Raw genomic sequence first — 26,200 nt, forward strand, 5'->3', positions numbered from 1 at the left:
ACGGGGACGGCTAGTGTTACCGTGTGCAGCTGTAATATTTTGACACGCACTCACGATGCAAAGCCATAATCAGGACAGTGATACTGGGGTCTACCTGTAGGGCACCCGCTGAGTCGGCAGGGTCTCTGGGTTTGGAGCTAGCAGCGCTGCAGTCTCTATCACAGGAGGATCACGGGCAAAAAGCCTACTGTGAGACAAATGGAGAAAGATACACACAACTGCTGTTACGTAATGGCAAAGCCTGTGGTGTGTACGGTCTCTGCGCTCGGAGGAAACACGACCTTGATCGACAATGACAATGTCAACAGGAGAGAGCAGAGGAGAGGAGGGGACACACGCTGTAGTGTGAACATCAGAGTGTTACACTCCAGATGACCCTGACATACTTTCTGCTCATAAAGGACACGGTGCATCGTTGTGTCCACTGCACATTAAAGCTGCTTCAACCAATGTCTGAATACAACAAGGGATCAGATACCTGTGTAATAGATCCTATTAATACCTAAGCTTCACTCAAAACAACATCACCTGTTCTATTGGAGGATTGTTGGTAGTGATCCAGGTCGTATACAACAGGACTTTAAGATGATCACTGTGTCAGAAGGTAACAGGACTTTAAGATGATCACTGTGTCAGAAGGTAACAGGACTTTAAGATGATCACTGTGTCAGAAGGTAACAGGACTTTAAGATGATCACTGTGTCAGAAGGTAACGTAACAGGACTTTAAGATGATCACTGTGTCAGAAGGTAACAGGACTTTAAGATGATCACTGTGTCAGAAGGTAACAGGACTTTAAGATGATCACTGTGTCAGAAGGTAACAGGACTTTAAGATGATCACTGTGTCAGAAGGTAACAGGACTTTAAGATGATCACTGTGTCAGAAGGTAACAGGACTTTAAGATGATCACTGTGTCAGAAGGTAACAGGACTTTAAGATGATCACTGTGTCAGAAGGTAACAGGACTTTAAGATGATCACTGTGTCAGAAGGTAACAGGACTTTAAGATGATGATGAACTGGTTTACAGATAACAAGAAACTTCTTTTCTAACTGGAGAGCAGGAGAGATCCAGAGTTGCCTGGTGGTGCAGGTGTTTAAACACTGTGAGCCCATGAACTCAGAGAACTCCCACTGTCAGGACTTGATAACAAGAGCACTTCGGGACCTTTCTGAATCTTTCGGAATTTCTGATACCAGCGGCTCAAATACTGCTGCAGTCTACTCACAATCCAGAGTTCCCTGCAACTTCACTGGCAACCTCCGGTCTTATAGTATGCCACCCATGTGGAAGTGTTAACTGCAGTTCATCGTGTGTCCACTTGAGGCTGGCTCCAAAAGTACAGGAAACCACATACACACCAATAAAAAAAAGCCGATCTTTACAGCAGAAATAAACATGTTTACAACCTGGTACAAAAGACGAGTGTAGTCTGGATAGCTCATTTCTTGATTGGCACACACTGTACGGGGGGTGAATTTTTTCATAACGCAGCAATTTCAAAGATATTGATATTACGAGTTTTCCATTATGAGAGGCACAGCTGACTTGATTGACAGATGGGAAGACTGTAGCTTTTGGCTAGGAGGCTCTTTACCTCACACTAGCTCGACTGGCATTAGGTTGAGTTCAGCATTTCCAATATGGCTGCCGCTGACGATTGGCCTCAGAACAGTCTATGGCCCATATACACATCATTCTCAGCTGTGATATCTGGACAACCTCTCAAAAATATCCTGGCGTGGAAGTCGTTGTTTACAATCTGCTGAGCACCATTAGACATGAAATTTGAGATGGAGTTAAGAGTCGACGTCATCAGGTATTATCAGCGGTCATAAGCAGATATCATTTATAGGGAATAGTAAAAGCTCAACTGTCGTCAGCACAGTCTGTTTTCTCTGCATGCAAACAAAGCTCAAACGTCACTGGTCATTTTAACTCGGTCTATAAACAGAAATTTAAATGTTTCCCCTTTCCAAATCTTGTCCCCTGCCAACAAATATCTGTTTATAGAGATTAAGTTCAATCTGATGGGAAGAGATTGGACATAATCTTTTCTTTGAAGTGATGATGTAATAACAATCAAAAACAATTTTAGTATTGTACAAATTATGTTGGAAGAGATCAGGAGGGCTGAGCTGGACATGTGGGTACATTTTGTGCGTATGTGCATGCGTGTGTGTGTTTGCGTCTAGTATTTGTGAATGAGGAGTGCAGCTGATCGGCCTTCTGCCTGACAGGCTGCTCCCTCAGCGGGGGTCACACAAACCAGAGGCCCCTCCACCTCGCTGTGCAGCCCAAGCTGGGTCCGTGCGCTCTCCTCCAGGGTCACTGACGGCATCCAGCCTCGTCCAGAAAGCTGCAAGCTCAGCCAAAGACCTCACCATTCCCATGCACCTCCACACAAACTCTCACACTGCATGTAAACCCGACACTTAACACCCAAACATAAGGTGTTCACAAAACACACGTGCAAGTGTTTGTGCCAACATGTCTTCCTGTGCATGATGCGTAGGTGAGGACATAAACACAAATTGGCGAGTGCATCCTTTCATTAACAGGGACGACAGTCAATTTCCGCTCCCGTCGTCCTCGACTTGGTGCCAGCAGAGAGGAAATCTGTCCACCTACGGCAGCTGTGACATATAAGCTCACGTCTCTGCGGCTGAGGGAAGTCCTAAAGATTGATGACCAGGGGCACCTTAGGGTCCCCTGCTGCATGACTAGCTGGAACACTGTCATCCTTATCTGCGTGTGGATGTGTGCGCGTGTGTACCACACATCCTTTTTTCGTGTGTGTGCAGGACACATCTTAAATCATAAACACAAGGTTTTGCACAAGGAGTCTATGATTTATCACCGCTGTACTCGCTTTGAGTTAAAAAATTGTGTTTTGCAGGTTGGAGGAGAAGAACATGAAGTTTGATGATGTATTGCATTGGGAAGAGATTTGTTCCAATGAGAGTAATGCAGGTTCAGCATTATGTACAGTAACCACTGTGGGGAGCGGTGAACGGTCATTTCCTGCTGCCTATTGAAGCTGTAGAGGATGTGCAGGATTAATGTTGAGACGCTCTGAGCAGGAGGAAGCTCGGACACACACAAAATGAATCCCTTAAAAGAACATTATACATATTTGTATACTGCATAAACTGTGTATTGAACAGCAGTCAGTGCTTGTGGTACCAGATGTCCGTGTGTGTCCCTAGGGAAGAAGTGAAACTGATGCTGATAACTGTTGATTTCTCCATTTTGTGGAGTCAAATTTCCAAAATAATGTTACAGTACAAATGAAGCTCTGAGATTCACAACCGTGGGATTGAAATCTTTGGATGGAACAATTCAGAAATGAACCTTCCGATTAATACATATGAAAACATTCATATCAGTCATTGGCCTCAGCCATAGACTGAAGAAATGGAAGAACACCAAGACATCTACCCAAACGTGAAGTCAAACTCAGGGTTCCCACGTGTCATGGAAAACCTGGAAAACAGTTGACCAGTTTTCACCTGGAAAATGGGAGAAAAAGTCAAATGTCCTGGAAAATCACAGATTGTCCTGGAAAATTATTCAAACATGACAAGGTTAAAAACACACATCCCCATTCAACATTTGTGGCCATTTTTGTCATTCAGTTCTATTTAGGTGATTAATGCACTGATCCTCTGATTATTATTATTATGTATTTATTTCAGTAAGGCAGCTTCCAGAGTCCTTTGCAGGCTCTTTTGTTTTTTACTTAGCTAATTTTATATTTTTTGAGAAAAGAGAAAGCTGAGATGAGAGTTGGCCATCATTGTTACTTGGTTGCACTAATAAAGTGAAGTGCTGTACATCTGTGGTTGCATTGTTCTATAATTAATTTGACATCATTTTTAAGCATGTAAGAGATGATTTCATGGATAGCCATAGACTGTACTAAATTCGGAACTCAATTTAGGCTGTCATACCAGCTTGATCATCACTGGAAATGTCCTGGAAATGTCCTTGAAAATGATCTCTGGAAAAGAGTGGGAGCCCTGCAAACTATTTTAGCTTCTCTCTTACCCCTTTTCGACCGAGGCAGTTTCAGGGCTGGTTTGGAGCCGGCGCTCAATTTTTCGTGTTTCGACTGTGAGTGAACCGGCTCTCGGCCAGGAAAACCGGTTCCAGAGCGGCTCCAAATCTTTGCTGGTCTAGAACTGCTAACCGCTTACGTCAGGGGCGAGGAGCAGGGGGCGGGGTTGTTGTGATCAAATAAGCAAACCAAACGTGTTTCCGCCATTGTCCTGCAGCGAAAAAATAAAAAAGACTAATGGATTCCAAAGCAAAGAAGCGGTTGGCAGAGGAGACAGGCTGCCCTTGTCCGCCATCGTTGTTGTTGTGAGGGAAAGTTTGCGCTACCGCTCCAGGGAAATGCGGTCACAGAAATCTGACGTCATGACGTGCCTCTTCCACGGGCTCAAGAGGGTGGAAAAACAAACGGGTGCCGTGTTGGTTCGCGAGTTCAACCGGCTCCGAACCAGCGCGAGTACCAGCCCAGAAATACAACACTTTGGGCCCGATCTACTAAAGGTTTGCGTGCATAAAAACACGTGCAAACTTGATAGCGTGCGCAAAGCTGACGTACTAACCGGGAGCACCGAGGATTGCGTCTTTCAAATGAGCAAAATAGCACTCGCAAATCATTTAGCGTGTTTGCCTTCATGAATATGCAGAATACATGTAGATCATCAGGACGCGCAAAATACTGGGAGGAGAAGATGCAAATGTAATCATTTAACACACGCAATGTGATTTATCAAACCTGAAGCAGATAGCGCGCGCTGTATTTTGCGTATTTAGCACGTTTGAAAGGCAGGTGCAAACTGGCACAGCGTTACGCACACATGGCTGCGGTCACTGTAAAGCTCATCATAACATCGCTTTACAACATGCCCGCAACAGCTGGGCTTACAAGCATTACTACATGTTTTAGTCAATCAAACCAAGAGAACAAAATAATAATAATAAAACAACACAAATTCAAAGCAGTTCAGCACCACGGATAGCGACCGCATCATTCTGACACCCACTTTAACTTTTTCATATAATGAGAGCACAGTAGGTCACTGTATCAACAGATATAAAGTTTAGTACAATTGGCACAGCGGCCCACATGTTCACATACAAACACAAAATCAATATGAAGTACTCGGCCTACTCACCACTGTCTGGACGAGCCTTAAGCTCCGCAGACTTGTCCACGATGCACTGTATGTCCATTTTCTTTGATCTGTCATTCTCAATAAATAACATGACATGTCCACTCAGTCTATTCTGTCCCATCGTGCTCATCAAGGGGTTTTTAGTTAGTTTTAACTTGGAGAATGAGCGCTCACTGAGCTGCGCCAGGCAGCTCTGCGTAACTCCCAAGCGGCAAACTCCGGTCTCAAACGATGAAGCCAATGCGGAAGTGCTATAAACTGCAGTACATCGAGAATCCGCTTGAGGCTGGCTGCAGAAACACCGGAAACTACATAGATATGAATGGGAAAAAGACGATCTTTGCAGCATTAATAAACATGTTTACAGCCTGGTTCAAAAAACGGCTTGGCCCTATGAAGCTAATCTCTCTAATGGCACACACTGTACAGGGACTGATTTTTTTTCTAACGTGACGGTTCAGAAGATATTAGGATTACGAGTTTTGCCCAAATAAGGACATGACTGACTTGACTCCCGGTCGGGAACACACAGCCATTGGCTAAGAGGCTCACACTACGTCACACTCTGCCTGGTTGAGTTCCGCATTACCAATATGGCTGCTGCCGTCGATTTGCTTCAAAAAAGCTCTCAGGAACAGATGGGTGACGTCACGGATACTACGTCCATATTTTATACAGTCTATGGTAACTTCTCATCTCGTGGATGCAGCAGTGTGTTGGGGCGAATTGACTCAAACATGTTCCCAGTTCCATTTAAGCTGGTGAATCTTTGGGACAGTTGCTGGATGATGATATCAGGCATTAAAAACGTTCACCCGAAAGTTGCTCCCTGGGACAGTGAGGCGACTGTCTTCATCCAAGTGACGCCTAACTTTTCTAGAGCAAGAGTGGCAGACTTAGCCTCATCAAATCGCTCTCTAAACTCCATCAAAACACTGATTGCGTTTTGGAGAAGAGTAGATGCGTTTATTTCATCGGCAGATCTTCTGTTTTTTCTCACATCATTCACCTTTTCACAGATGGCCTCCCACATCGCGTTTCTAACGCTGAGATGTCTCTCGATGTGTTTATTTCCCTCCTCCACTAAAACCTCCAACTCCATGTCTTCAAACTTCATTTATTGCTTAAGACCACTCTGTTCTCTCAAACTCTCCATGGTGACAGCCGATAGCACACGCAAAATCCTCATTGAAATAGGGCGGTCCACACCACTTTTGCACTCGTTATCATTTGCGCACGCAGTCTTAGGCGATCACCCGCAACACGCCCAGAAATAACATGAGCAAAATTATTATTTGCACACGCAAATTAGCGCTCGTTATTTGGGATCTTAATAGATCAGGCCCTTTATGTATTGATTGCCATCGGGACATAAAGATCATTTTAATCAGTATAACAAAAAGTGGATCTAAATCTGACTTCCAACCCTAGCTTTAATTTCAACAAACATGTTCAAACAGAAACTTGAGTGTGTTGGAAGAAAGAGGACGTTTAAAACATCTCCAAAATCCTCACAGTCACAACCTCAGAAAGAGGCAGGAGTTAAAGGTGAATATCCAGTCCCAGTATTAACCCCTTCTTCCTCACCTGGAGACTGTTTGATTAATGTTTCCATAATGTTCTGGTTCCTTGTCTACGTGGCGTTTCCTCCTCTAAGTGCCCTGAGGAGTGATATGGACAGTATAAGTGAAGCTCCAGAGATACAAGTGCCCTCACATCTGACCCGCTACCAAGGACACTGTACTGACTGACATGTGAGGGATGAGGCGCCCGCTGGTGACTCCGTAAGAACAGCAGCATGAATATCAATGCTGCCCTCACCGGCTCGGCTGCCCTTGGCCGAACAGAGGGACCTTTGAAACGAACGTAGCAAAAACCAAGAGTGTGCCATTTCATAATGCAACATCACGCCGTGGGACCTCAGGACACACTCTCAGACTCTGAACACCGCATTCATGTTTACTGTATCACCACTGTGCGTGATATGGGCCGGGCAGGGTTAACTCTGATTGTGGCCAGTATCAAAAACCCAATGTCCTTCTCACCTTCTGGCTCCAGCAGCAAACATGGTGAAGGCCGTTTGGGCTCCGGGCCTATCAGTGAGGCCATTATGCTCCCACTTTAGCAACCAGCTTGGGTAGAGACGACCGTGACCCACAGGGATCCATAAGAAGCTAACAGGTTTAACAGCCCTGATAATGGGACAGATGATGGTTTGGTTTGTGATTGATAAACTGGAGGAGCGGTTTAATGTTTCCACAGACTGCACATCAGAACACGTCAGCTATATTTGACCTGTTGGTACAGTGTTTCAAAGAGCGAATGATTTATCAAACTAACATCTGTACAATAGACGATTAGGGACTCCAAGCTGTAGTCCCATCAGAAGGTTTAATAGGTAAAAGACTGGAACATTTTCACTTTTAATTCTTACCCGTTTAAATCACTTGATGACTTAACTGCTGTGGAAAAATATCTAGCTGCTTAGAAACTATGCCAATCAATCCTCCTCCTCCTCTCCTCATCCATGTTGTCTTTCTGGTCCTCTGAAAACCTCTGACCTGTTGACTCCAGGCCTGGCTCCGCTCATCATGACGGTTTGTTGTTGTAGTTAAGTGAAATACGATCTGGTGATAACACAGAGAGTTTTATTCTGAAAATTAACCGGGTGTTTTCATTTTGTTTTGGTGCCTGACTTCCTGTCCCGCTCCATCTGCTCTGTTGAGATTGATGCGTCGTGCTTCAGCATCCGGCAAAAATAGAAGTCTCGTGTATCTGATCTGGAGGGCTCCGGAGTGGATCCAGTGGAAGTTAACACATTGACTAAAATAGAAACCAATCAGATCCAGTGCTGAGATGGATCAGAGATGGACAGGACACTATGAGGCATCTTGATATCTGATAAGCTACAGAAGAAAAAATGTCCCTTATAGAAGGAACAGAGCGATAGATCAGTCGGTCGGGTGATCACGCCAATTAACGGCGCACTGAAATAATGACGCCTGTGCTCCGCCCATGACACGTCACCTTTTTTAAATGATAGCACCTCGTTCCGTCCTAAATTAAATCCAAAGCAGTTCCTGTCTGCTGTTTCATATAACGTTTGTGATGAAGTACAGAATAATGCAGTTATTATACATTACCTTTTGTTTTTTCTGTTTCCATAACTACAGATAGGGCAGATTTTCCCTTGAGGGAATGTTTTACAGAGCCAAATATTTTTGTCTACATTCATTTAATAAAATGTTTATTTAAGTTCAGCAGTTTTATTTCTCATTCGTTATTGTTAAACTGTTTTTTTTATCAAATACAAAAAGGGCAAAACAACAACATGACACCTGCATTAAATATCAGCCTTTAAATATTGTTACCTGGTCCCTAATGATGTTTAAACCCCAAAAGACCAGTCTCTACAATGATGTGATGAAACGACCCCATGGCATCATCTGTCATCCCTCTCTGACTGATGACTTTATCTGTCTTTCAGTGCAAATCACTCCAATCTTACTGAGTGTGTTTGTCTGATACCTGGACAGAGTGTCTCACTACATTACATTTAAGCCTTACAGCAGAATTTTCTGGATACATTTATTGAACTAAATAAAATCACGTTTCAAGAAATGTATCAAGAATACTTGGCTTGTTGCATTGGCGGCCATTTTTACTCACTACAATCAATGAAGTCTTTATTTTTGGCTTAAAAAACTTGAAATAGGGTTTATTTCCAGACCTGTCAGGTTAATGTGGCTTCAATTAAGAGAGATAATCTTTCAGGTTTGTGAGTTTACAAGTTTTGCCCAAGCGGCAACCTCCGGTCTAAAAATATGAGTCAATGTGGAAGTGTTAAAAGCTCAGTCCCTCCAGGAAGTTGCGATTTCGCGATCGCAACTATCAACGCAAATTCAACCAATCAGCGCGATTTTTTCGCGGCCCTGCAATTTTTTACAATCACCGCAACTTTCCCGCAAATTTGACCAATCACCTTAACCTCAGCCCCTGTACGTCATCAGTTTTGTCATCAATTTGACTTCCTTGAAACATAAATATAAGTCCTCACCTGATCGGTACTTTTTAACAACAAAACACGCACAGAGAACAGGTGAAAAGAGAAGACAGCAGGCAGGACAAGTGACCATGACACCATGACAACGTTGTTATTTATAGATACTAGAGTTATTATCTGAGGTTGTCTCAGTGTTCGCTTGGTCTCTACCTGCAGCAGGTGTGCTTTATGAACCAGCTCTCCTCACCTCCATTCATCCGTCTCATCTTCATTGAGGATTTTTACCCTTGGTGTGCGTTTGTGACAAACACACAACCGGGGGACGTCTGTTTACTATTTGAGGTTGGACGTTGTTGCCGCTCTCACCGAAAAAGCTCTGCATCTACAGCTTGATTTAATCCAGTTTGGTGATACATCAGACACATTCAGTAAGTTTGGATCAACTCCTCGTCATCAAAGATGCAGATTCATTTCAGAGTGCCGTGAACTGACTGTCTGTGCCTCTGTCGCTGTGAGGTGCATTCAAGGACCGTTGTAAATGTGCAATACAGTCCTTTCATGGCATTTTTCTGTGAATCAAGAGAATCGAAATACAGTCAGTGGCCACATCAAGAATGTTTTCCAAAAATCACTGTAATTTAGCGTATTTACTTGCCCCTGAGATGTTATTGGAGGAAAAAAGCCAAAAAAATATAATCTCAACTTTCACCGCAATTTTTTCAAAAAGCTGTCGCAAAGTCAGGCTTTTTGGGCCGCAACAATCACAAAAAAATCCCGCAAAATCCTGGAGGGACTGAAAGCTGCAGTTCATCGAGGATCCGCTTGAGGCTGGCTCCGGAAGTACCGGAAGTCACATACACATGAATGGGAAAAGGCCGATCTTTGCAGCATTAATAAACATGTTTACAGCCTGGTACAGAAGACAAGTGTAGTCTGGATAGCTCATTTCTTGATGTCCTCTCGCTGTGATGGGGGTGAATTTTTTTCTAATGCAGCAATTTCAAAGATATTGAGATTACTAGTCTTCCAATGAGAGGCACAGCTGCCTGCAGGAACACTGCAGCTGTTGGCTAGGAGGCTCAAACTCCGCCTCTTTACGTCACACTGGCTCCACAGAAGCAATATGGCTGCTGCCACCGATTGGCCTCAAAACAGCTCTTCAGAAACAGATGGGTGACGTCACGGATACTACGTCCATATTTTATACAGTCTATGGTTTTGCGCAAAATAAGGGCGTGTCTGACTTGATCGACAGCTGGGAACACTGTAGCCGCTGGCGAGGAGGCTAAAGGCCCGCCTCTTTACCTCACGCTAGCTGGACAGAAGTTAGGTTGAGTTCAGCATTTCCAATATGGCACCCGCCAACGATCGGCTTCAAAACAGCGCTTCAGTAACAGATGGGAATGATGGAGCTCAAGACAGCCAGAGGGCAGAAAACACTAATGCATTGCTTCCACAGGCGACCCGATAGCTGCTGATCAGTACGTACGTAGGAACATATCAAGCGGGAGAAAGCTTACACAATGCCTTTTCTGACCTTTTTGAACCTGGCCCCTGAAAACTAACCCATGTTACAAAAAAGACTTAATCTAATACTGAAACTGATAAAAACTCAACTAAAACGAAGCATTTTCAAACTAAACCAGCAAACCTGCTTTAAAAACGAATTAAAATTAAACTGAAATTGAAAACAAAAAGTCAAAACAAAATAAAAATAAAAACTAATGAAAAATGCAAAACTATAATAACCTTGGTACATAATACGACATGGTGTTTAACTGATCTTGAGTAAATGGGTGGAGTGCTCCTTTAAATATGTTTAACTTCAGGTATATAAAAATAATTTTATGATGTTAAGAGTTCCCTCTGTGTGTTCAATTTGACACACAAGCTTGATATTTTCCAGACAAGCCATCTACAAACACAACATGACAGGAGCTGCCGCCCACACATCATCTGGGTGAGTGATGGCTGCAGGTACACAGCACCTGACCTGACTGCTGGAACATACAGGGAGTAGTTCTGTCCCTGTGCAGAGGTGAAGGACAGTGCTGGGAGGTGGAAAATGATAATAAACAGCCACAGTCACAGTCACTGGACTTTCCCACTGAGCCTTTAAGGAGAGAGACCCCCTGTTCAAGACTCAGTCTGACACAAGAATGCTAAAAATCTGACCCCTTCAGTGCAGACTGAGACAGCATGACAAGACAGCACAGAGAGGCAGCCTCAGGTTCCAGTCACAGGATGAGAGAGCTCCTGCAAACACTGCAGGTCTTTACTGTAAATACCCTCAGATGACTGGGACCTGAGTCAGTGTCTGCATCTGGAGCTCTGATGAACAGACCGTGACAGAACGATCTGCTTTACACCAAAATGTTCTTATTTCTGCACCATGCTTTTCACAGTAAATAAGACACTTCTTGTGTGTTACTGGACAGTCTGATTCTACCGTGGTGCATTATGCATGGCTGCATGATGTCAGAACACATTCTATTCTGTCAGCTCACCGTTGTTTTTAATATGTCAACATTGTCCAATCATATCTAGGAAACTTACTGGAGTAGTGAGCAACGTTTTCGCTGCATGAGACCAAGCTGCAACCTCTGGCTGCAAGAATTGAAACCAATGCGGAAGTGTTAAAAATTGCAGTTCATGGTGTGTCCACTTGAGGCTGGCTCCGGAAGTACCAGAGACCACATACACACCAATTCAAAAAAGCCGATCTTTACAGCAGAAATAAACATGTTTACAGCCTGGTACAAAAAATGAGTGTAGTCTGGATAGCTCACTTCTCAATCGGCACACACTGTATGGGAGTGAATTTTTGCATAACGCTGCAATTTCGAAGATATTGAGATTATGAGTTTTCCATTACGAGAGGCACAGCTGACTTGACTGACAGGCGGGAACACTGTAGCTGTTGGTGAGGAGGCTTAAAGCCTGTCTCTTTACCTCACACTAGCTCGACAGCAGTTGTTGAGTTCAACATTTCCAATATGGCTCCCTCCGACGATTGACCTCACAACAGCGCTTCAGAAACAGACGGGTGACGTCACGGATACTACGTCCTTTATTTATACAGTCTATGCATGAGACCCTGATGTAACAGGAAGGCTTTAAGTCAAAATCGTCGGACACTTCTAAAGAAAAGTCTTGACTTCTAATCTCTAGATGTATAAAAGGCTCAAGTCCTTAAAAAGACATTATAGGAGTATGGTCACTATATAAGCACCCATCTTTTAAAGACAGGACACAGATAATGGATTCAGATATTGGACAAAATTGTGCAAAATTTCAAACAGGGATGGGACATAATTTCGGAATGCTCGGATATTCCTTCACTTATTGAAAATCGAAAAATCAATACAAATATTATCTCATTTTGAACGTACTATTTTCATCGTTGTCACCGGTGCCTGGTTGTAATACAGTATTCTCGCCAGTGGGACATAGAGCGTCTTAAAGCTGATCACTAACCGCATTAAATAACAGAAGAAGAAGAGGAATGCTAACTGCATTAAACAGCGAAGGAAGTCCGTAACATTAGCGACAGTCGCTGGAAATATGTGTGCAGTGGTGTCAGATTCAGACAGGGAAAACACTGCAGAGACTGAGCATGGCTGTAAAAAGTAAACATAGGCTGCGTCACAGAAACACCGACATAAAAGCCGAGGCAGACGCTGCTAGCAGCACCTCGTCCCGCTCAATTACAAATAATCACCGAATAGATGCCAGTAGTTATCGAATTGTCTTGAATGCCCTTCCCTAACTTCAAATCAATCATACAGAGGCAGTGAACATTTCTTAGGCTGTGAGTCTGTAAACAACTGATTCATATTTTTATTATTGTAGGACCAAAATGCTGTCACATGTCAAAACTGTAGTGCAGCTAGAATAATAGTAACTGCCATAATGCTACAATCCTCTACTACCCTGATGTAAAGCAGCCAAGATGACAGACAGCATCCGTATTCTGATTTAGTTAATGTCCGAATCAGAAATACTTTATGTATCCCAGGGGGATTCAGTCATTACAGTATGCTCTTAAACATAGTATGTAAGAAAGTCAGTATATTAATAGAAAGAAGAAATAAAATAAAGATTTAAATACGAATAAAATCAAAAATAAAGTAAGATAAACTAAAATAGAATAACTATAAGTACAAAACCGCAGAATAATTATATTAATAATATAATAACAACAATAATAACATAATAATATAATAATAATATTAACAATATTAATAATATAATAATAAAAAGAACAATAATATAATAATAATAATAATAAAAATAACGATAATATAGTAATAATAATAATAATATAATAAAAAGAACAATAATAATATATTAATAATAATATAATTATAATATTATTAATAATAATAATAATAATACAATAATAAAAAGAACAATAATATAATAATAATAATAATAGTAATAATAATATAAAAAGAACAATAATAATAATAATATAATAACAATAATAATAATGATAATAATATAATAACAACAATAATAATAATGATAATGATAATAATATAATAACAACAATAATAATAATAATAATGATAATGATAATAATATAATAACAACAATAATAATAATAATAATAATAATAATAATTGTGATTATGATTATAATAATAATAATAATAATGGGTTGTATGTACTGGCATATACCCACTGCACTGGAGCAATGATTAACCACAGACATGTAGATAAAGCTACAGGCAGGACCAAAGGCTGGTGGTGCTGACATGTATCTGCAGACTCTGTGACCCTGTGCAGCTGATTAAAAATGAATTGCGTTTCATTTGCATTGTTTCCTGAGTGTTTAATTTAAGACAAGTCAACTAGTCAGAATTAATATGTCCGTTTTAACTGCCAGGAAATGAGTCATTGTGGGATGTTCTCTCTATACAGAAGTGAATACATATTCACTGGCTCCTTCACTCCAGGTTAGATTTCTGTTTTGTTATCTGAGTTACTTGAGTTGTAGGTTGATGTCCAAGTTTGTTTGTTTGTTTACATTGCACTGACTGTATGGAGAAAAGGATCAATACACTAACAGACAGTGGAAAGAATCATTTCAGCTCTATTTGTGAGCAGACAGCTTATCATATTGATCAGACACTGAACACCCAGACACACACAGAGTTAGTCTGCCCAGACGTGTTATGTGTCTTTAAGGGATCATTCTAAATCCTGTGATAAACACACCACATTCACATGGAGGAGACCAAATAAAGACGCTGTTGTTGCATCGAGTGTTTTGCAGCAGAGCGATGTTGCAAGCCTGTGCTGTCCTCAGATGCCCTCTAATCCAGCGAGCATCATTGCAATGAGGAGTGTTTTGGAGCTGCAGACTTGATCCGCCCAGTAGCTCATTTTCTTGCTCTTTGTATGAACATCCTCATACATATTTGTTTTTGTTTCAACTGGGATACAAATAGTAAAGCCCCATTTGTTGCGAAAATCCACGCTGACATGGGAGGTAAGCGCTTATCCACTTGGGCTCTATATTAACAACCAAATCACCCCTTCAATTTAAGCCCAGTGTGATTATGTAATATTATCGGCGCTTTGATCCTGCTGCTGCTGCCTCACGCACAAACAACAATAACAAACACACAAAATCCGCCCTGAACGCCACTGTTTCACACGCATGATGTCATGTTGGATTCCTTGGAAGCAGGTTGTGCAGAGATGTCCGAGCAGCAGGAGGAGGCGTTACGCATGCAGGCAGGCTGAGCTGGAGCTGGAGCTGCTGGGGTTCGGTTTCTGTTGCATGTGGGAGACGGCAACGCCAAAATGCATTACATAAATCACAAGTTATACTCTCAGTGTGCCTCTCAAGGAAAAGAATCACTGTGGGATACCTATAATAGTGTTTTCTTATTTATGGCGGCGCATGTGATCATTCGGGGAGTATTTATTCAGTTTGTCTGCTTCTTTTATGTTTTTCACCTGAATAAAAATAATCAAGAGAGGCAGGAAAACATATAAAAAGGAGGAAAGAGCTGCTAGTTGCTGAATCATACAGTTAAAAATAAATAAACAAATAATGTGTCAAAATTACTTCATTTTAATGAGCATGCGCGCTTCACGCGTATTGGAGAAATACATTAAAATGTCAGATTTTTTTGAATGGAGTTCAGCTTACAACGACAAACAGCACACAGCGGTAATATAATACCAATAATCAACATTCCCTCCTCCTCCTCACACATGTGTAAGGCAGTGTTGTGACATTACACCAATCTACATATAAAACTGGAGGAGATAAAAAAAAACACATATATAGAAATTCACATCTGCAGCAGGAGTGCTACAATGGCACAACACTTTGGCAAATACTACTTCAGTTTCCTATGTTGAATCATGCAGTTATGCTACTACAATCAACGTCAAGCTACACGTGTTCACAGAGCCTGCAGAGGAAATGGGTTTCAAAATAAAGCTTCTACACACCCATCAACCTGAGGCACCAAACAGTGTTTTCTCATTTTAATGACTCTTATTTATTTCAACACCACTTCTGTATTCAAACATAACTGGATTCACACTCCAAATAAATCAAACACATTTATTTGGAGTGTTATTCTCTCCACTTCCGGTTTGGTTATTTCTAATTCTTGCTAGCTTGACGCAGCTCAGCACCTCCTCCCTCTTACAGACAATGAATGAAGCAAGCTCCGGGGATAGACTAATGTTAGCCCAGGACCGGTTCAGATGGCTTAACAGCCCTCTCGCATGTACACCTACACACCACAGGAGCAGGACAACACCCTGCCCGAGCTCTGGACCCGCTCCCCATCCTCACGTAAGCTATACCTTTTATCCTCCGCAGAAATAGCGTGAGGGAAAAAACGTGATGAAGAAGAGAACCCGTGAAGCCTCAGCATGTTCAATTTAAGAGCCAGCAAAGCCACCAAACACGTGATACCACTCACAACAAAGCGCCACTGACAGCATATGAGGAGCGTACATTACCTGCAGGATGCTCAACTTCACTTCTCTGCGGTGCGGCCACAGCTTCACCAGCTGCGTCAAGTCATCCGACGTGCGTCATGACAATACTGGAAGTGTATTCGTATGGCCTTCAAAATAAAAGCACGAGTACAACAGCTGGGCGTTGACGGAAATGAGGAAGTAGCTCGTGAATTTCTCGTCTTTGAGTGAACTTATAAATGTTTGTTAAACTTTTGCAAACACAACTATACTCTCAGCATCTGTCCATAATGGCTCCTTCTTTGAGAGGTGTATCCAGAGTTAATGGTCAAAATAATGCACACTGTTTGATTTTGACATCTTTAGTAACACCTCATACAGTACTCAAGATCATTTTAATTACACACGGTTAGTCCCGACCAAGCTGCAACCTCTGGTCTAAAAATGAGTCCAATGTGGAATTTCTAAAAACTGCAGTTCATGGAGTGTCCGCTTGAGGCTTGCTCCAGAAGTACCAGACACCACATACACACCAATTCAAAGAAGAAGATCTTTACAGCAGAAATAAACATGTTTACAGTAAGATACAAAAGACAAGTGTAGTCTGGATAGCTCATTTCTCGATCGGCACACACTGTACGGAGGGGAATTTTTTTCTAACATGGCAATTTCAAAGATATTAAGATTACGAGTCACAGCTGACTTGACTGACAGGCGGGAACACTGTAGCTGTTGGCTAGGAGGCTCAAAGCCCGCCTCTTTACATTACACTGGCTCAACAGCAGCAATATAGCTCCCACCGCGGATTGGCCTCGAAGTAGCTCTGCAGAAACAGATGGGTGACGTCACGGATACTACGTCCATTATTTATACAGTCTATGGTTCCGACCAAGCAATCTGATTGGACAAGAGGCATTCCATGAGTTCTGATCAAGGTTTCAAAATATGAAGCCCATGCGGAAGTGTTATAATAATAATAATAATAATAATAATAAAAATAATAATAATAATAATGCATTTTATTTATAGGCGCCTTTCTTGGCACTCAAGGTCACCTTACAACATTAAAAACAAACAGAGTTTAAATAGCAAACAGTAAATAAAACACAATTTAAAAAGTTTGAAGTGAATGGACAGAGGAGTTGTGGTCAGATGGAATAAGCCAGTTTAAACAGATGGGTTTTGAGTTTGGATTTAAAATGTGGGAGTGAGTCAGTGTTGCGGAGGTCAGGTGGGAGAGAGTTCCAGAGCTGGGGAGCAGAGCGGCTGAAGGCTCTGCTCCCCATGGTAACAAGGCGAGCAGGGGGGACAGTGAGGTGGATGGAGGAGGAGGATCTGAGGGTGCGGACGGGTGTGGCAGTATGGAGGAGGCCAGAGAGATATGGAGGGGCGAGGTTGTGTATGGATTTGAAGGTGAGGAGAAGTATTTTGTAGTTATAAACTGCAATTCATCGAGAATCCGCATGAAGCTGGCTGCAGAAACACCAGAAACCACATACGCACCCATTCAAAGAAGACGATCTTTGCAGCAGAAATAAACATGTTCACAGTTTGGTTCAAAAAACGGCTTCGGTTTCCGCCGCTAATTTCTCTATCGGCACACACTGTAGTGAATTTTTTTCTGTCGCAACAGTTCAGACTATATATCGGCGGCAGCCATATTGCTGCTGTCGAGCAATTGTGACGTAAAGAGGCGGGCTTTGAGCCTCCTAGCCAACAGCTACAGTGTTCCTGCCTGTCAATCAAGTCAGCTGTGCCTCTCATTGGAAGACTTGTAATCTTAATATCTTTGAAATTGCCGCGTTAGAAAAAAAATCCCCCCCCCACATTGTGTGCCGATCGAGTAATTAGCTATCCAGACTACACTCATCTTTTGTACCAGGCTGTAAACATGTTTATTTCTGCTGTAAAGATCGGCTTCTTTGAATTGGTGTGTATGTAGAGGTTGCTGCTTGTTTCCGTCACCCTCTTTCAGCATTTCTAATATGGCTCCCGCCCACAATTGGCTTCAGAACAGCGCTCAGAAACAGATGGGTCAATTCCCGAATACTACGTCCATTATTTATACAATCTATTGTTCTGATATACAGAATAACAGTATTCAGTCATTTCACTTTGACTCAGCTTGGTGTGATTTACATTACAGCTAACAGCCTGTCTAAATGAAACAAGCTGACACTTTTGAAACACACAAAAGACTCTTATGCCTTGATTTATTTAAACAGACAAACAATAACACAGCTGTTCTGTAATAATGGTGAACACTAACACAGTAGCAACAGTGGAGGTCAATGTTCTGGTTGCTTGATAACAATCCAGTAATGAAACTAGCTAATTGGCTGAGCAAAAATAAAAATAGTTTTTGGTTGATTTTTATTTTAATTACCAGATACCACTGAAAGAACTGTTATATAAAACCATTATCACACCTGATAACCAGTACATCAGTCCCTCTCATCATCATTTTAATCATCCTGATTATCATGACTCCTCCAGTGGCTGATACCTGACTCCAACCTGTCAATAATAGTCATTTAAATGTATCTTGGGCCTGTTTTTCTCTTTATATCAGTCTCTATAGTAGAAGTAGTGAAGTCATTACTGTTTGGTCCAGTCATCTTCATCATTGTAAATACATGGTAAAAAGAAATCGTTACATCTTTCCTCAAAAGCCCTGAGTGGACATCATCCATACTTTTCATTCACACTGTTTCCCACGATAGAGACATTTCTGACTGGTTTCTTGAGATCTCAACTCTTTTATCTTTTTCACCATAAATATACTTTAAAGAAGTTAACTTTGCACTTTTTTAAAAGTCTATCTGTCAATAAATATTTACATTAATGTGATTTATTGCCATTGGTACACAAGAAGCCTAAATACTATGTGGTAATCTATTTTTCTATTTAAACAGTAAACGGTTCTTCTTTTACTTCAGAGTATCAGCGTCTACCTGAGTGGACTCAGCAGAGCAGGACCTGATACATGTAAAAACTAGGTATTACAATGTTCCCATTCCGGACCATCATGTTTTCAGTATGTCAGATCTGAGTCAACACTGCTGCAAAAGTTGAAAATAAATTAAAATACCTTGTTCGTCTAACATAAAGCAAAGTCTTATCTGAACCACATGCAAGAGCTGTGTGTTTTCTTATTTCCTTATTAAGTCTAGTGTGGTTAACTCAACTCAACTTTATTTATATAGCACCTTTCATACATACAAGCATACAGCACAAAGTGCTTCACAAAACAACAGAGACACAGAAAACAACAGAAATGGATAAAATAATAAAAGACATTATCATAAAAATACTTCAAAATAAAATAAAAATCAATACGGTTAAATTAATAAAATAAGTAAAAGTGGAAAAAATCAGTTAAAGTTAAAAAGATCAGATGAATTCACAAAATGTATAGATTACTAAATAAATAGGATAAATATCGTTTTTATGATGATAATAATAATAGCAATTATAATAATGATAATAACAATAATAATAATAGTAATAATAATAATAATAATAATAATAATAAAAACAATACTAATAATAATGCAGTCATGTTTTAGAAATAAATCACTCCAAATTAAAAGCCAGATTAAAAAGGTAAGTCTTAAGTTTACTTTTAGAAACACTCAGAGAGCCCGCTTTTGTAATGTTATTTAAATTATGACCATAGTTTCAGCATAATTTTTATTTATTCTATTTTATCCTATCTTATTATATTTATATTTTTTCCTTCTGGTATTTATCTGATTTTCTTTTATTTGTTTTATTAAAATAATTTTCTTTTCTTTTTATATTTATTTTTCTGTTACTTCTCTGATTTTATTTTATTGATTTGCCATCTCTTTCTGCCTGTTGTTTTCTGTCTCTCTTCCTTTGGGAAGCACTTTGGGCTGCATACTTGAATGTTTTAAAGGTGCTATATAAATAAAGATGAGTTGAGTTGAGAGAGTTCAGAGTTTAGGAACATAAAAGCAGGAGGCTCTCTGGCCGGTGCTTGTGTGAGACACATGAGGAACATTTAAAGCTCCTATGAGGAGTTTTTTATCTGCTTATGAAACAGACTGAAATCAACACTGACGCCTTTTAATGATCTGAAAAAGAAAAGAGACCACCAGTGAAGTGACGGATTATTTCTTTATAGTTGTTTTTTCTAAGACCCCGGGTGAGGGCAGGTGTCGGTTGAGTTGATAAATACGTTCCATGAAAACAAACTTTTTGTTTGAAAGACACTCATCTTATGTCACATATACAACCGCAAATGAGGCAAATAAACAAGTTTCAAGATAAGATAAGAAAGAGATATACTTTATTGATCCCCTATTGGGGGAAATTCTTTTGTACAGCAGCTTACAACACGGGACAGGGGAATACAACAATGTACTAACATAGTTAAAAATATGATAACAATAATAATAGAAATGATAAAGGTAAAATAAAGTAGAATACAATAAAATGAAATGAAATGAGATAACATAGAATCAAATATTTATTTTATTTTATTTATTATTTAAAAGGACCATGCATATTAATTAACATTTCTGTAAATATGCCAGAGTTAGCCAAAAGGCTAGTTTACATCCGTAGTCCCTTGCCAGATGTTAAAAAGGCTCCCTAAAAAGATCATGATTAAACAAAGATAAAATTGAGTAAAATAAAATCAAAGTAAGAAGGTAGAGGAGAAACCAGGCCACAAACAAACAAACAAACAAAAAAGAGAAGAAAAGAAAAGTACAAATAGCACCATACGATTAAAAATGACTAAAAGCTACATAAGGACATGATATGACAGTTTTGGAGAAAGTGTCCATGGACATAAAATACATGGAGCAAGACAATCAGGAAGCAGCAATAAGGAAATGTTAAAGAAGACACATGCAGACACAACAGGACAACATTTAACAGTGAAGTACATATTTGCATCTGGCAGTGACTACCAATCATTAAACTAGCTGCATGCAAATCAAATGAGGCAACATATAGACTGAGCGACAGGTGAGCACAAATAAAAATAGAATAGATTAAAATATAGCAAAATTACAGATTGTGCACACTATGTACACTTCTTTCTGATGAATAGATAGTGATGTAAGCTATTGCCAGGATAATATTGCACCAGGTTATTAAAAAACGTTCATACACAGTATGAAAAACAGTGTGATTTCAGATGTGAGATTGACACAATAGTTTGTCAGTGTGAATCCTAAACAGTGAATCTGATCATTCTCTGTAACTTGTTAACATTTGTTTTTTTAGATGGGTGATAGAACGACTCACACGAGCTGCTGCCGTCTCGTTTTTGCACCAATTATTATGGTGTTGTACCTGTGTTTGAAGGCGGCGCAGAAAAAGTGTCCACAGTTGAGGACAGCAGGTGTGAGTTTAGAAGACGGGGGGGGGGGGGGGGGGGGGGGGATCAGGTGTAGCAAACGCACACTTATGTAACCGTGTGAGGACACAGTGCTGCAAGATGTTCCTAAAAATCAACACAGAAAAGAAAGAAAGGTGTAGCACGAATAAACAATGAACCGACACAAAATGATAACTTCATAAGACAAACCTCATACAATATATATGAGTCATACTTTAACTTTCTTCATTTAGATGTTTAAATGTAACACGTAAAGTATTTCCTCCTAATGTATCATCACACCCCTTTTATACTCCTTCACTCCTCGCTCTCTCATACGTGTAATAAAAGTGTGCCTTTATAATCCTGAATCTGTCTAATGAGGACTTCTGGGGCTGTCTGTTATAAACCTTCAGAGCTGAATTTAGCTTGTTTTTACCTGGTTGCTGGGTGCTTTAAGCCCCCAAGGAGGAGGCGAGCAATCCCTGGTAGTGACTGTGATGATGATGATGCTGATGATGATGCTGATGATGCTGATGATGAAGATGATGATGGTGATGCTAAAGGTCCCCCAGAGCAGAGGCACAAATACCAAACCACAACAGGCAGAGGCGTGTTATGAGCCCCCGTGAGATTGGTCCTAAAACTGTCTTATGCAACTGATCAGAGCTTCATGCAGCATTATATAACAGCATTAGATCAGCCTGCTGCTCACAGCTGGGCCGGGGACTACCACTGTCACTGACAGCCACAACAATGTGGGTCACATCACAACTTCAGGCATGCAGCTTCTGCTCAGAGACGGTCTGAGGGTGTGAAGAGGGTGCCAAGGTGTAGCAGGGGATTAAATGTCCCTCCTTCTTGTGTCATTAGCGTCCCGATGTTCGGTGAATCGTGCGTGAGCAGGATGAACCTCCTGGGAGAAATTGGACCAATGACAGATCACTGACATAACCATTTGGCCACTGTGCTAAATTAGCCTGCTTCATGTTGTTTATGTCAACAATCATTTTGGAGAAAACACTGACTGAAACACTATGTTGTTGTAAGCCGTTTCCTCATCACAGTTTGCATCATATCCATTATTAGAAGGGCAGAAGTAACTATTTCAAAGCTGCAGATAATATTTTAAATTGCATGCTTTTTGTCCGCTGCAGCGTGGGTGTCCGGTCTGTAAATCTCATGTCCTCTGGTTTCAGGATGGCCTCCGCTCCCTCCTCATTAATCCAACAGAGTACCAATACCAGAGCTGTTATCAGTCTATAGATCCAGATCTTCAGATTCAGCCAATCAAATATTACATAAATGGTTACGTCAGCATTTTGTCATCAGCATCACGTCACTCTTTTAACTCTGAACCTAAAAACTAAATCTCTCACATGAAATAAAACTCTCTTTATTTTAGCTGGAAATGATGTACTCATGTACAATCCCCACAGAAATAGTAACAAGCTGATTGGAGAAGTAGGTTTATAGTTTCTCTGAGGCTGAAAGACATAATCTGTATCATAATAGACCCTGTCCTCTCAGATTGTTTTCTTTTTTAGCAGTGTAAGCTCAGCTCCTGAACGACAAAGGTTACATCACTACAGCTGCGATGGTCATTGAAAATAAAAAGTCAAACTTCAAACACAAACTTAAAGCTCCTGTGAGGAGATTGTAACTGGTTATGAAACAGACTGGATTTAATTTAGACGCCCTTATACGAGCTACAAAACAAATGAGAGCATGATTGTGAAGTTGATCTATCTCTTTGCTGCTGAGGGTGTCAGGTGAAGTGATCGACAGCATGCTGCAGAAAAAGATTCCTGGTGATACATTTGGTTGTTAAAAATGGAGCGACGCAAACATCAGATTGTTGGAGATGTGACGGGGTGGTGGGTGACTTAGTTCATGCAATGTGGTCATGCTCGAAGGTACAGATGTTTTGGACCAAGGTCCATGAGTATATAACGGAAATTGCAGGGGTAGATTACGTGTTTTGTCCTAGTGTTTACATACTCGGAAACCCTCAAAATACTGTCCATATAGTAAAACCACTTGCAAGCTGGATCCAAACGAGTATCATGATTGGTAAACAGATGATAATGAGAAAATGGAAAGTGGTAGAAGGGCCATCATTTTGGGAATGGATCTCAGAACTGGGCAGGGTGGCGGCGTTTGAGAGAATTTCCTACAGTCTAATAAATGAGGTAGGAAAATATAATGATAAATGGGGAAAGTTTCTGCGGTTTCACTCACCACAGGGGAACCTTCTGGGCACCAGCTGATTGTTTTTTTTGAATGCCAGACTGTATAATGTGTACATTGTACAACAAGTTGTTTGTATTTGTAAAAATATTAAGACATTTACTTTGCGGTGTGGTTGTTGGGGCTCTGAACTGAATGCAGGAGGAGTGGCGATGGTGCGTTGAAAGGAAGCAGTGTGGACACTGTTGGACGAACATTGATTAAATATCTATATGTGAAGTATGGGTAGAGGGCATGTGACAGTAGTACATTGGACATCTTGTTAACTTGTCCAAAATGTCTTGTTAATACTGGTATTTTGTCATTCTCATTATTTGTGCATTATTTTATTATTGTTATTTTTTCTTTATTGTTTGATACAGTATTTTCTTCTCTGTTTGTTGTTTTGTCTATTTGTCTGTTTGTTTTTTATTATTTTTCATGCCAGTCAAAGTCACACATTTTATCGTGATTTTTGGGTTTTTTTTCACTCTTCGGCTTGGCACTATTTTGTCCTGTATGTTGTTGATATGTGTTGTTAAAAATTCAAAATCCAAACATAGAAACTTACTTTATCAATATAATAAAACATCAGCAACCTAACAAAAAGCATGTTTCCAATATATACAGAAATCTGTTATTGGATACACCAGACAACACTTTGTATATCAAAACTAAATGGGAGATGGAGTTTAATGTTATAATTGAGGATGAAGAGTGGGAAACAATATGCACTGGATGTCATAAGGGCATTAATAGTAACATGTGGAAGGAGTTTGATTGGAAGATGAAGACAAGGTTCTTTAGGACGCCTTCGGTGGTTTCCAAATTTGTAGATAACTCAGCTGCAATATACTGCTGGAGAGAATGTAGAATGGTGGGTGACCACTCGCACATATTTTGGGATTGCCCAAAGTTGCTGCCTTTCTGGAAAGGGATAAAGAGCGAGATAGATAAAGTTCTGGGAATTGACTTACTATTTACCCCATGTCAGTTTCTTTTAGACATAACCCCTGTAGAAAAATACACTAGAGACCAAGAATACCTATTACATATACTCTTGATGATTGCTAGGAAAATGGTGACAATAAAATGGATGATTTCAGAGCCACCTACAGTGGCACAGTGGAAACAGAAGCTAAGGGAGGTGTATGGAATGGAGGCTCTGACTGCTCAAGTACAACTACGATCTGATAGCTTTGTGAGGAGATGGCTACCTATAGAAAAATATCTTGTTAACTAAAGGGAACCCCTCAATGTGCTACAATGTCTTAAATGTCCACTAAATTACTTTTCATCCATTACTGTTATTCAGCTTTCTAGGCCCTAATGTGTCTCTCACTCTCTGTATGTTTCTTTTTTTTTTTTTTTCTTTCTTTCTCGCACTGTCATACATTTTCTGTGATGTTGTCAAGGAATGTTCTGTATTGTATGTTTTCTCCGTGTTTAAAAAACTGAAAAATAAAAAAGTTAAAAAAATAAAAATAAAAAAAAATTCAAAATCCAATAAAGTTGAGTCATAAAAAAAAAATGGAGCGACGCCTGCGAGCTAGTTCAGGCAGACAACTCGAGCAGCAAAGCCGTACACGTCACATGTCCCACTCTCATATCCATCATCCAATCCTGTCCTCTGCCTCTCAAATTGGTGGTCTATTTAAACTGGGGAAAAATCTCCCATCTCTCCCTCTGCCTGTCAACGCCTCTGCTGCTGCATGCCATTGCTGATATTTTATTTTTCTTCCCCGCCGCCACCCCAGCTTCCACCTTCAGGCTCCGGGGGTGTTTAGTATGTTTTGCTCATCACTCCTCAAAGTCTGCATGTAAACTTATCTGCAGGGAGTGATGAGGCCGGAGCCTGGGCGCCAAACATGAATATGTATTTGGTGCTACAATAAACAATTTAAACGTGAGTTGTCTGACTGAACTAGGGTTGGTAGTCATGGAAAACTAGCATGAATTTGAATGTAGCTTTTGCTCAGGACTCCGTCTAACCCCTTCCCCCCCCTCCCCTCGGAGCTCCTCCAAAATGACCCCCCCGCTCACATGCACGAGCGCCGCTGATTCACGACCATATGATGGTGACCGATTCCAAACCGGTCCTCAGCACATGGTTTGTGTTTTACACTACGTCAACTCATGTCTCACTCAGCGGTAAGAAAACACCAAAACATTCTAATAGAATCAGAATCAGAATCAGAATCAGCTTTATTGGCCAGGTATGCTTGAACACACAAGGAATTTGACTTAGGTAAACTGTGCTCTCTTTGTACAAGGCATAAGAATAAGACCTACAAATAAAAAATAAAAAATGTAATAACAATAACAATAAAGTGAAAGTTAAAAACACAAACAAACATGAAATGTACGCTTTGCAGGAGGCGGGCAGAACGGCAGGACGGGATTTGATTGGTTTCATCATTTGGATCCTGATGGCAGGGATTGGTTGGTGTTTTCCCAGGTTTACTCC

At 40.6% G+C, this 26,200-nt stretch overlaps 1 protein-coding gene across 1 annotated transcript in view; it reads right to left on the minus strand.

The window, feature by feature from the left end:
• The window catches only part of hivep3a (HIVEP zinc finger 3a), a 66,010-nt gene extending 49,759 nt beyond the window's left edge, over positions 1 to 16,251 (minus strand). Inside the window, exon 1 of the mRNA XM_034704225.1 lies at positions 16,191 to 16,251. The gene's annotated coding sequence lies outside the window, so the exon portion shown is untranslated. The remainder of the gene's footprint in view (positions 1 to 16,190) is intronic.
• Between the last annotated feature and the right edge of the window lie 9,949 nt (positions 16,252 to 26,200).

Source organism: Notolabrus celidotus, chromosome 16 (genome assembly GCF_009762535.1).
Source record: "Notolabrus celidotus isolate fNotCel1 chromosome 16, fNotCel1.pri, whole genome shotgun sequence".
NCBI classification, from domain to species: domain Eukaryota; kingdom Metazoa; phylum Chordata; class Actinopteri; order Labriformes; family Labridae; genus Notolabrus; species Notolabrus celidotus.